Source organism: Lactuca virosa, chromosome 6, assembly GCF_052849685.1.
Source record: "Lactuca virosa cultivar CGN04683 chromosome 6, Lactuca_virosa_CGN04683_v6, whole genome shotgun sequence".
Classification (NCBI taxonomy): domain Eukaryota; kingdom Viridiplantae; phylum Streptophyta; class Magnoliopsida; order Asterales; family Asteraceae; genus Lactuca; species Lactuca virosa.
In genome coordinates, this window is record NC_136431.1 from 254,589,046 (window position 1) to 254,601,356 (window position 12,311).

Below are 12,311 nucleotides of genomic sequence, written 5' to 3' on the forward strand. Positions count from 1 at the left end.
GGTTTTGAGCATTCTAACACTTCCTAAGTGTACATGCAACCCTAATAACCTTGGATCTATGTTTGTTTAATAATCATGCAAAGTTGAATTCCAAGGTTATATTTCCTATCTAGCATACATGGGGAACATTTTTAACTTGAATGAAAGATAGAATAACTTACCTTGTTGTTGATTATGATCCTTGAAACCTTGTGAGCCTAGCACCCCAAGTGTGATGCCTCAAATGCTTCACACAACACCAAATGAAAAGGAGTAAACTTTGAGAGAATCTTACACTTGCAAAATCGGCTCTAGCCCTCTTGTTTCTTAGTGTCGCCGATTTTGGTGGAGAATGGGTTTCTTATATAGTGTTGACACATCTAGGGTTACACCATGTAAACCCTAATGTGTCATGACTCTTCATTTCCATGACCCATGGGTTTGTAACTCCCATGGAGCATCCTATGGGTGGAACCCAACTTGCTAATCCATGGAGCCTCTTAGCCCACTATATAAGATATGGAAGATTTACATAATCTACCCATATATTTAATTAGTTATCTTTTGATCACTTAATTAATTCTAAATTAATTCTTGATCAAACTAATTAAATAATATTATTAATATATTAGAACTTATAATATATTAATAAACCATAAGTGTTATTTCTCTCATTTTAGTTTATCCAATTGCATGGTGCCATGCAACCCAAATGGACCATGCCGGGTCGGGTCAAGTACATACCAGAAATAGTTATGGACTTAGACACCTTATCCAACAGTCTCCCACTTGGATAAGTCTAATAACTATAACTGCAATACTTCAGGAACCGATCGGCAATCGTAGCTCTTTCAAGGTCTCTCGGAACTGAGAAGATGATGATACGCCATTTAAGATAAGTGATCATATAATCCTCTGTTCTAGATATCAGCCGGACAAATACATGGAACAGTGTCTTACTTTGTGTCCAGCAGTTTGTTTCCCGATTTCCGATTTGTTTGACATAGAACTCAATTGAACACATCAACTTAGTTCTGACCGGGCCCGGTACATAGGTCAAAACAAAATCATCGAGGGGCCCAGATATCAACTTCTAATCCAAGAAGGAACAGATAAACTTTGACTCATATGTTTGTTCTACTACTCATTGAATTATACACAAGAGCACGTTTTATAACATCGAGTTACCAATGCGTTAACGTACAATCAATGCATAACCAACTCATAAGTAACAAATCATATCTCTAGGTTTGAAGACTTATATGATATTACCGTCTTAGGATCACTCGAGATAAATTCCATGAAGTGATTCCAGTGAGCGTGGGTTGAGTCCAATGCTCAGAACTTATGACCACTCATGAGTGTTGTAGCCATGTCCAACAACTTAGACCTCTGCAACCAATCATGACAATCTTGATTCATACCTACTTCCGACATATGACCGACTGTGGAGGTTCGAATAATATGATATACCAAACATAATTATTCTGGAAGTCAAAACATGCAAAAGAAATATATTAAACGATCGACAAGAGATAGCAACACTTTACTCATAAATAAAACACCTTTTATTCATCATCTAATGTCAATTACACTTTACAAATTTCAAGATTATCTAACTACTAAATCTAATATCATCCTTCAGCCCTATGCTCCGAGCATGCTGGAGATGCTTAACCTGAGTCAGTCCCTTCGTGAGGGGATCTGCTGGATTCTCATCCGATGATACCCTCTTTGCCACGAGGAGTCCTTCTTCTATTCGATGCCTGATGAAATGGTATTTTCTATCGATGTGTCTGGATCTCTCGTGATCCCTTGGTTCCTTGGCTAAGGCAACTGCACTTTCACTATCACAGAAAATTTCCATTGGCTCTTTAATAGCTGGTACAACTCCACGGTCTCCAATGAAGTTCTTCAGCCATATCGCCTCCTTTGCTGCCTCGCTAGCTGCTATATACTCTGATTCGCAAGTTGAATCAGCCACTGTCTCTTGCTTGGAACTCTTCCAAGAAATTGCTCCTCCATTTAAGGTAAAGACCCAGCCTGACTGAGAGCGGAAATTATCCCTATTAGTCTGAAAGCTAGCATCACTATACCCTACAACTCTCAAGTCTTCACTCCCACCGAGGGTAAGGACCCAGTCCTTAGTCCTCCGTAGGTACTTGAGGATATTCTTTACCACAGTCCAGTGTGCCTTGCCAGGGTTCCCCTGATACCTGCTAACCATGCTCAAAGCAAAGGCTACATCAGGTCGAGTACACATCATAGCATACACGATCGATCCTACAGCCGAAGCATAAGGTATTCGACTCATTTCTGCTATCTCAGCCTCAGTACTAGGGCTTTGTGTCTTACTCAATCTGGCATTTCTCTGGATGGGTAACTCTCCTTTCTTGGAATCCTGCATGCCGAATCTCTTCAACACCTTATCCAAGTAAGTACTCTGACTAAGTCCAATTAGTCTTTTACTCCGGTCTCTCAAGATCCTTATCCCTAGAATATAGGCAGCTTCTCCTAGGTCCTTCATAGAGAAACACTTCCCAAGCCAGGACTTAACTTCCTGCAGAGTTGGGATGTCATTTCCTATGAGTAGTATGTCATCCACATACAATACCAAAAAGCTAACTATACTCCCACTAGCCTTGACATATACACAAGATTCATCTTCACTCCTATAAAAGCCAAATTCCTTGACTTTCTCATCAAAGCAAAGATTCCATCTGCGAGGTGCTTGCTTTAACCCATAAATGGATTTCTCAAGCTTACACACTCTATTAGGGTACTCTGTGTTGACAAAACCCTCTGGCTGAATCATGTAAACATCCTCAGCCAACTTTCCATTAAGGAAAGCGGTTTTGACATCCATTTGCCATATTTCATAGTCATGAAATGCGGCTATGGCTAACAGAACCCTAATAGACTTAATCTTGGCCACTGGAGAAAAGGTCTCATCATGATCAACTCCCGAAGTTTGTGATAAACCCTTTGCAACCAGTCGTGCCTTATAAGTGTGTACATTACCATCCATGTCGGTCTTCTTCTTGAAGATCCATTTGCACCCTACAGTCTTACGACCTGGTACATTCTCAACCAAGTTCCAAACTTGATTGTCATACATGGACTGTATCTCGCTGTCCATTGCCTCTTTCCACTTGGCTGACTCAGGGCCTGCCATGGCTTCCGCGTAAATGTTCGGTTCATCCAGACCTATCAGTATCTCATCACTGATAAGTGTATCACCTTCCGCAGTAATATGGAATCCATAGTAATGCTCAGGTGCATTCCTAACCCTTGTGGAACGCCTCAGAGGTACATACTTGTCAATTGGCTCAACAGAAGTTTCCTCCTCAAGTTGAGTGCTAGGGTTTGAAGTTCCTTCACCACTTGACTCTTGAATTTCTTCAAGGTCAACTTGCCTCCCACTGTCTCCTTGGCTTATGAACTCTCTCTCTCTCTCGAAAGAAATCCCTCCTAGCTACAAAGACCACATTCTCACTAGGTCTGTAGAAGAGGTAACCAAAGGATTTCTGTGGGTAGCCGATGAAAATACACCTCTCACTTCGAGGTTCGAGCTTATCATGAGTCTCGCGTCTCACGAAAGCCTCGCAACCCCAAATCTTAATGTGGTTTAGTTTGGGTACTTTACCAGTCCACATCTCATGAGGAGTTTTGGCAACTTTCTTTGTGGGAACTAGATTAAGGATATGGGCGACAGTCTCTAAGGCATACCCCCAAAATGAGATTGGTAGCGAAGCTCGACTCATCATGGAACGAACCATATCCAACAAGGTTCGATTACGCCTCTCAGCTACACCATTCAACTGCGGTGTCCTGGGAGGTGTCAATTGTGAGACAATCCCACATTCCCTAAGATAGTCGAGGAACTCTGAACTAAGATACTCAGCACCTCGATCGGATCGAAGCATCTTAATGTTCCTGCCCAATTGATTCTCGACTTCCTGTTTAAACTCTTTAAACCTCTCAAAAGTCTCTGACTTATGCTTGATTAAGTAGACATATCCATATCTACTGTAATCATCAGTAAAAGTCAAATAATAACGATTAGCATCCCTTGTGGCATGTTTGAAGGGCCCACACACATCCGTGTGTATAAGATCCAACAAACCTTCACCCCTCTCACAAGAACCTGTGAAGGGTGACTTTGTCATTTTTCCAAGTAAGCATGATTCGCAACTATCATCTGACTTTAGGTCAAATGACTCCAATACTCCATCCTTTTGGAGTTGGCCTATGCGTTTCTTCCTTATATGTCCAAGACGACAATGCCATAATGATGCTTTATCCAAGTTATTATCATTAACAAAATCAATACACAATACATTATTTCCTAAGTTATCAACCACAGATACAGTTTCATACACACCATCACAAGGTAATGCTTTAAAATAAAGAACATTATTAAAGAAAGCATTAATCGAACCAACTTCATTATCAAATGAAAAGGTGAAACCTTGTTTATACAATGCATGAAAGGAAATAATATTTCTTGCCATTTCTGGCGAATAACACCATTTATTCAAATCTAAACTGAACCCACTACTTAGCGATAAAGTATAAACTCCAATCTTGGTGACAGGTAAAGCTTTCCTATTCCCCATGATTAAGTTTATTCTTCCATGCTCCACATTCTCACTTCTTCTTAGTCCCTGCAAATCAGAACAGATATGAATACCACAACCGGTATCAAGGACCCAAGAGTTAGAATGGGGTGAGTTATTAGATAAGATATTGTAAATACCTGCATGGTTGGGTTTAACTTTCCCATCCTTCACATCTTGCTGGTACTTTGGGCAGTTCCGCTTCCAATGTGACTTTTCATGGCAATAGAAGCATTCAGCCTCTTTAGGGTCAGAAGAAGGAGTGACAAAACCTTTCTTGGTTCCACTTGAAGAAGAGCCATCAAGGGTCCTAGCCTTGGTACCCTTCGAAGAGCTCTTCCTCTTCTTCCCTCTACCTTTCCCGATTGCCAAAACCGGGGCGGAGTTTGGAGTAGGAGTGTTAACAACCGACTTACCCTTAATACCTGTTTCTGCGGTCTTGAGGAGTCCCTGAAGTTTGCTGAGTGTGACATCTTCTTTATTCATGTGATATGTCATGCGGAATTGATCATAGCACGATGGTAAGGAGTGCAAAATGATATCTATTGCAAGCTCCTCAGGGAAGTTCACATTAAGCTTCAGCAACCGATCCACATACCTTTGCATTTTCTGCATGTGGCTCGTGACGGATTCCCCGTCCTTCATCATGGTTGTTATGATAGAGCATATGATTTCATACCTCTCTTGTCGTGCACTTTGATGGTATCTTTCCATCAGATCTTGGTGCATTTCAAAAGGGTAGAAGTCCTCATAGGACTTTTGGAGTTCCGCTGTCATGGTGGCCAACATGATGCATGCCACTTTTGTAGCATCCCTTTCATGTGCCCGGAAGTCAGCGATCTCCTGGGGAGTTGCAGTGGTCTCATCAATCTCCTTAAGCTCATTGTCAAGGACATATTCTTTGTCCTCGTAGCAGGTAATCATCCTGATGTTTCTGATCCATTCATTGAAGTTGGATCCATCAAAAGTGACTTTCCTACACAAGTTCATAAGGGTAAAGGAGTCATTAGGATTAGAGCCAGAAGCAGCATTGTTTGAAGACATCTGAAAGAAGAGAACAAGATTAGTTTAGATATTAAGAGAGTCCTGAATAAAACACCCAAATGTAATATTAAGGCTAGGATCCAATCACAATATATTATAACTTAGAAGAGGTATGCCGTAATCCAAGCTATAACATATTTGAAAGGTAGGTGAATGACGATTCACCAATTTCCACCATGAAAAACGAAATATAAATATTAGGTTTTTAATTGGTTCTTAGAAATTCCTAGATTCTTTTGAGATTCAATGAACTTTTCAAAGGCATGTTTCAATCTCGAGTGTGCCCTCCAAGTTTTGTGACTGGGATACCGAGGATCACAAAACGAGGTGTGAAGTAACCATGCAAATCACTTGGTACCCTCAAGGTTTATCACTCAATCGATGTGCCGGTAAACCACACACGCTCCACCGATGCTATGGTAAACCTTAAGTCACCCTTTACCTACCTTGTTAAGTCCAAGTTAGTGTGCCGGTTAACCACACACGCTCCACCAACGACTTAAACAAAGTGTAAAGTGTAATTTCATGGATTAGCACCTTATTCACATTTTCCTAAAGTAACTAAGATTGGGAATTTAATAAAAGCATTTAGTTACTTTATAATATTCATCATACTTTTAATGAGAATTTATAAGTCCTTGTCTTACCCGTTCGGCTAACGACCCTCCACCGATCAAGGAAGCGGTGGGTGAGAGTGGACACCCATTAAGTTGCCATTTTATAGGCAACAACCTTATACCCCCCTTATAGACCGGCTTCGTGAATGAGGCGTACTAGCGGTAAGACGACTTGACGTTATACATATATATATTAGTAACTTATAATATTATAAAGTATAAGGGTTGAATTTTAACTTTTAAAATTCTAAGGGTTGGAACTAAAGTTTTAATCAAGACTTTACATGTTCCAAAACTTTAGGGCAAGTTTTGTAAACTTCCAAAACTTTTCATTTCTTATAACTTATGAATTAATTGAGTAATAAAAATGAAGACTCTTCATTTTTATAACTCTTGTGTTCTTTTAATGGCTTTAATAAAAGTGGGACTTTTGGTTTTCCATAACTTGAGGACAAGTTATGGACTCCATTAAAACACATTATGATCATGAATTAAACTACCATGAAGGTTACAAACAATTCCTATGATCATCTAATCTTCATAAGTTCAAGAACATGAATATGAACACTTTCAAGAATAAAAAATTACACTTAAAAAAAAACTTGTAATTTTAATAATTTCCATTGTAAATGGATTAGCATAAACATTACACCATCTAAAACAAGCTTTAAAACATCAAAACAGTTTAGGGTAATGTTTCTAGTCCATTTCCAGCAACAAATGTGCAAAATTTCATACGAGCAGAAAACAGAAAAACGATTTTTTTTCAAGCTGTTTGCACACAAAAAAAACAAAAAACAACAAACAAACCTAGACTCTGATACCACTGATGGGTTTTGAGCATTCTAACACTTCCTAAGTGTACATGCAACCCTAATAACCTTGGATCTATGTTTGTCTAATAATCATGCAAAGTTGAATTCCAAGGTTATATTTCCTATCTAGCATACATGGGGAACATTTTTAACTTGAATGAAAGATAGAATAACTTACCTTGTTGTTGATTATGATCCTTGAAACCTTGTGAGCCTAGCACCCCAAGTGTGATGCCTCAAATGCTTCACACAACACCAAATGCAAAGGAGTAAACTTTGAGAGAATCTTACACTTGCAAAATCGGCTCTAGCCCTCTTGTTTCTTAGTGTCGCCGATTTTGGTGGAGAATGGGTTTCTTATATAGTGTTGACACATCTAGGGTTACACCATGTAAACCCTAATGTGTCATGACTCTTCATTTCCATGACCCATGGGTTTGTAACTCCCATGGAGCATCCATGGAGCATCCTATGGGTGGAACCCAACTTGATAATCCATGGAGCCTCTTAGCCCACTATATAAGATATGGAAGATTTACATAATCTACCCATATATTTAATTAGTTATCTTTTGATCACTTAATTAATTCTAAATTAATTCTTGATCAAACTAATTAAATAATATTATTAATATATTAGAACTTATAATATATTAATAAACCATAAGTGTTATTTCTCTCATTTTAGTTTATCCAATTACATGGTGCCATGCAACCCAAATGGACCATGCCGGGTCGGGTCAAGTACATACCAGAAATAGTTATGCACTTAGACACCTTATCCAACAAGATCACGATGGATTTTATTACCAAGTTGCTAAGGACGGCGAAGGGGTTTGATGCTATATGGGTCATCGTGGATAGATTGACCACGAGTGCCTATTTCTTGGCGATTCGGGAGAGTTCGTCGGCCGAGAAGTTGGCCGACGTGTACGTTCGTGAGATCGTGTCTCGCCATGGGGTTCCCGTTTCCATTGTCTCTGATCGGGATGTCAGGTTTACCTCCCGTTTCTGGCAGAAATTCCACGAGGAGTTGGGCACGCGATTGCACTTCAGCACAACATTCCATCCGCAGACTGACAATCGGAGTGAGCAGACCATTCAGACCCTCGAGGACATGTTGAGGGCGTGTGTCATTGACTTCGGTGGGAGCTGGGATTCCCACTTACCGCTTGCAGAGTTCACCTACAACAACAGCTATCCTTCTAGCATTGGCGTCCCGCCATTCGAGCTGTTGTACGGGCGGAGATGTCGTACCCCGGTTTGTTGGGGCGAGGTTGGTCATAGGGTGATGGGTCGGACGGAGGTGGTCTTGCAGACTACCGAGCAGATTCAGCAGATTAGGCAGTGGCTGCAGACCGCTCAGAGTCGGCAGAAGAGTTACGCCGACCGGCGCCGATCCGAGTTAGAGTTTCTGGTCAGTGACATGGTACTCCTGAAGGTGTCGCCCTGGAAGGGTGTGATCCGCTTCAGGAAGAGGGGAAAATTGGGTCCTCGATATATTGGGCCATTCAGGATCATTGTCAGGGTTGGCAAGGTGGCTTACAGGTTAGAGCTGCCGGAGGAGCTTAGTCGGATCCACAACACTTTCCACGTTTCGCAGCTGCGAAAGTGCATTATGGATCAGGAGGAGATGGTGTCGCTGTAACGCCCCGATTCTCAGGTATTGAATTTTTCTATAAGATCTCTTTGAATTCAAGTCCTACTTGACGAGTCGGTTGCCTTGACTCATCGAGTAGCAGCGGATTGGTCCACGTGTTTTAGTGACCTACTCGCCGAGTCCAATAAGGGACTCGACGAGTAGGAGCTGGAGGATGAAACCCTAAATTTCGGGGTTTTGCATCCTCTTTAAAGGACCATTAGCCCCTTAGCCTCCCTTTGCAACCTCTAGAGATTTCAACAAAACCCTAATACGTGTGTGTGTGCTCCATTTGTGTGTTTCAAGCTTTGGAAGAAGATTCTTAGAAAAGGGAACTTGAAGATCAAGTAGCTAGCAGCAAGGAGCTTGTGTGGACCTGAAATCTACCTCAGATAGCACCATTTGAAGGTATCAAGTTGTTACCTTGATATTCTTTCCTTCTAGATCTCTTTTGGGTTGAGGATTAGGGCTTTTCATCATGCTAGGAAGCTATTCTTGGGTATGAGCTAAGATCTGAAGTTGCAACTTCAGATCTGAACTCTCCTTGGTCTTTAGGTCCATAAAGCTTACAGCTTTAGCAAGTATGAACCCTTCCTATTGAGTTAAACTCCATTTCAAGTCTAGATTTGGCATTATGAGTCATTAGAGCCTTGCATGCACGTAAAGTTTGCAACTTTACGTGATAAACATGCCTTGGGAAGCTGGATCTACAATATGGAGCCTTAGCATGACTTAAAAAGCGTCTGTATGGATGATGGATTGACGAGACTCGGCGAGTCGCAAGGTCGACTCGGCGAGTCATCTGAAGATGGTCATGTACTCGACGAGTTGGATGAACAACTCAGCGAGTCCGATGAAGATTGCCTTGGGCTCGGCGAGTCAGTCGAATGACTCGGCGAGTCAGCTAGGGTTTTTCCCAATATTTGGACACGTGTGAACTCGGCGAGTTAAAGGGAAACTCGACGAGTCAACCAAGGATTTCACGACTTCTTGAGTTCCGGAAGGACTCGACGAGTTGGTGAACTACACTCGACGAGTCGAGTCAACATGGACTATTGACTTTGACTTTGACCAAGAGTTGACCAGTTAACCTCTGAGGGTATTGTGGCAATTTTGAAATTTATGAAAAAAGGTTTTATGGTAACTATAGGTGGTGGAGTTCGTGTTGGTGGTCCGGGAGTTGAGCTTTCTAGTTTCAGACGACAGTTACGAGGTGGGTTATCCTCACTATACTCAAGGGTCTAAGGCACCAAGGCCGGCCCTTCGGATTGTTATGTGGTTATGTTATGCTAGTATGATCTGTTAGCTCGGTGTTCTAGAGGGTAGGATAACATTATGTGACATGTGGTATGATCTGTTAGATCGGCATCCCGGTAGATGGGATGATATTATGTGTTATGTGGTATGATCCGTTAGATCAAGTATTGTCTGTGACCAAGAGTTGACCAGTTAAGTGATTAACCATAACTATTTTCTGTTAATTGCTAAGTGATTAAGCTTATTAAAGACCCTTATGCATTAACCATAACTATTTTCTGTTAATTGCTAAGTGATTAAGCTGCATGAACATCTCTTAATTGCTTATCTCATATAATTTATGTGAACACAATACTATATGCCTAGGAATAATGAACATGAAACTAGGATTAATTAGAGAATGGGTAAATTAATGTGTGAGCTTGTATGATACACCATCAACAAGAGGTTAATTGAATCACCAAACTTAATTAGCTAGCTACAAGTCTTATTTAACCCGAATAATCAACCTAGGAAATCTATTAGTTTAATCAACTGGCCATTGTTTGAATTGGTATGTTTTCTAAGGATTAGTAATAGCGAACGCGAATCTAATCACTAGAGTCGGTAACCAATAACAATCAATCTATTATATTATCATAAAAATTAACCATAGGAGTAAATAAGTTGAACCTAAACAGAAACCCTTTTTGATCATTGAATTTAGTTTGTTTTTATGTGTTTTCAGCTTTTAATTGAGTAGTTAAGTTTTAGTTAAGTTTCTAGTCTTGCAAAACTAGAGAAACCCCTATTTTCTATTACTTGTTTTTAGTTAATTCTAGTTTTTAGTTTTAATTTTCCGTTCCCTGAGTTCGATACCCTATTTATTTAACTACACCACAATTGATAGGTCCACTGCCTTTGTGTGTCAATTTTATAATTAAAAGTAGGATTAAAACTAGTTGAGTTTACACACATCAAGTTTTTGGCGCCGTTGCCGGGGAACGGTTCAAAAATTAGCACTAATTTCTAGTTTTATCGATCCTTTGTGTGAGATTTATCTTGCACAAAGTTATTTTTAGGTAATTTAGTTATTAGGATTAGTTTTCATAGTTTTCTGTTTTAAAAATTTAATTAGATTTTTTTCTGTTTCTGCCTTGAACTCGCCGAGTGCAGTCGACGCTACTCGGCGAGCCCAGCGCTGTTTCACAGTTTTTATTTTTATTTTCTTTTTGTTCTTTTTACGCGTTTTTCTTACTTTGGTTGCAGTTGGTACATGACCCAAGGATCCAACACGTCTTTGGTTCCTCCACTTGAAGACCCAGAGTCCGCTCTAAAGAAGAACAAAGGAAAAGCCGTTGGAGAATCCGCTTCTTCAAAGAACTCACCTTTGAAGAATCTCAAATCCGTTTTTAGCAAGAAAAAAAGTAGCAAATCAGGAGCATCCAGCACCTCGTCCTTGGCAAACGAAGACCCAATCAAGGAAGACATCGTGAACGAGTCCAAAAGGGAAGAAAGCGAATTTGAAGAAGGTAGCGATCTAGAAGGTGACTTTGACAACACCATGGCGAACATCGATGAAGTTCCCATGGGCGAATGGAAGAAGAGGATACGAGATGATACCGGCCTGGGACTAGTGCAACCCGCAATTCCCGCGACCGCTACTTTTGAGCTAAAGGGTCACATACTTGCTCAACTCAAGGAGATCCCCTTCTACGGAAAAGACCACGAAGATGCCTATAAACACTTGGATGAAGTCAATGATGTAGCTGATTATTTTAATGTTCCAAATGTGCCTCGTGAAACCCAGCTGCTTCGTATGCTTCCAGTTGCATTCAAAGGTGTTGCAAAGGATTGGCTCAAGTCACTCCCTCCCAGATCCATCACTACATGGGCTAAGATGAAGGAAGAATTTATTGACCAATTTTGCCCACCTTCGAAAATAGCCAAGTTGTAGAAAGCTATTGCCAACTTTGAACAACAAGCTGGAGAGTCCCTTTATGAGGCATGGGAGAGATACAAAAGTCTACTAAGGAATTGCCCATATCATGATCTTAATAGCCAACAAGAAGTCTCCATTTTCTATGATGGAGTCAATATAACAACTAGGCAGCTCCTTGGCTCGCAAGGACCCCTCACAAAGAAGGCACCCCCGGTGATCAAAGAACTAATTGAAGAATTCTCTAAGCATTCTAGAGAATACCACAATCCAAGGAATGATATGACCAAGGGATCGGCTTATGCAGATTCTGAAGATTTGTCGGAAGTTATGGCAATGTTGAAAACCATGGATAGGAGGATGGATAAAATGGATCAAACAATCCATGCTATTCGGGTAGGATGTGAGAATTGCAATGGGCCTC

General features: G+C 40.6%; 1 non-coding gene across 1 annotated transcript; it reads right to left on the minus strand.

Moving 5' to 3' along the window:
• Window positions 1-11,897: 11,897 nt before the first annotated feature.
• Window positions 11,898-12,003, minus strand: LOC145123137 (small nucleolar RNA R71). The gene has a single exon (XR_013715013.1). It is a non-coding gene; the product is annotated as a small nucleolar RNA R71 (small nucleolar RNA).
• Between the last annotated feature and the right edge of the window lie 308 nt (window positions 12,004-12,311).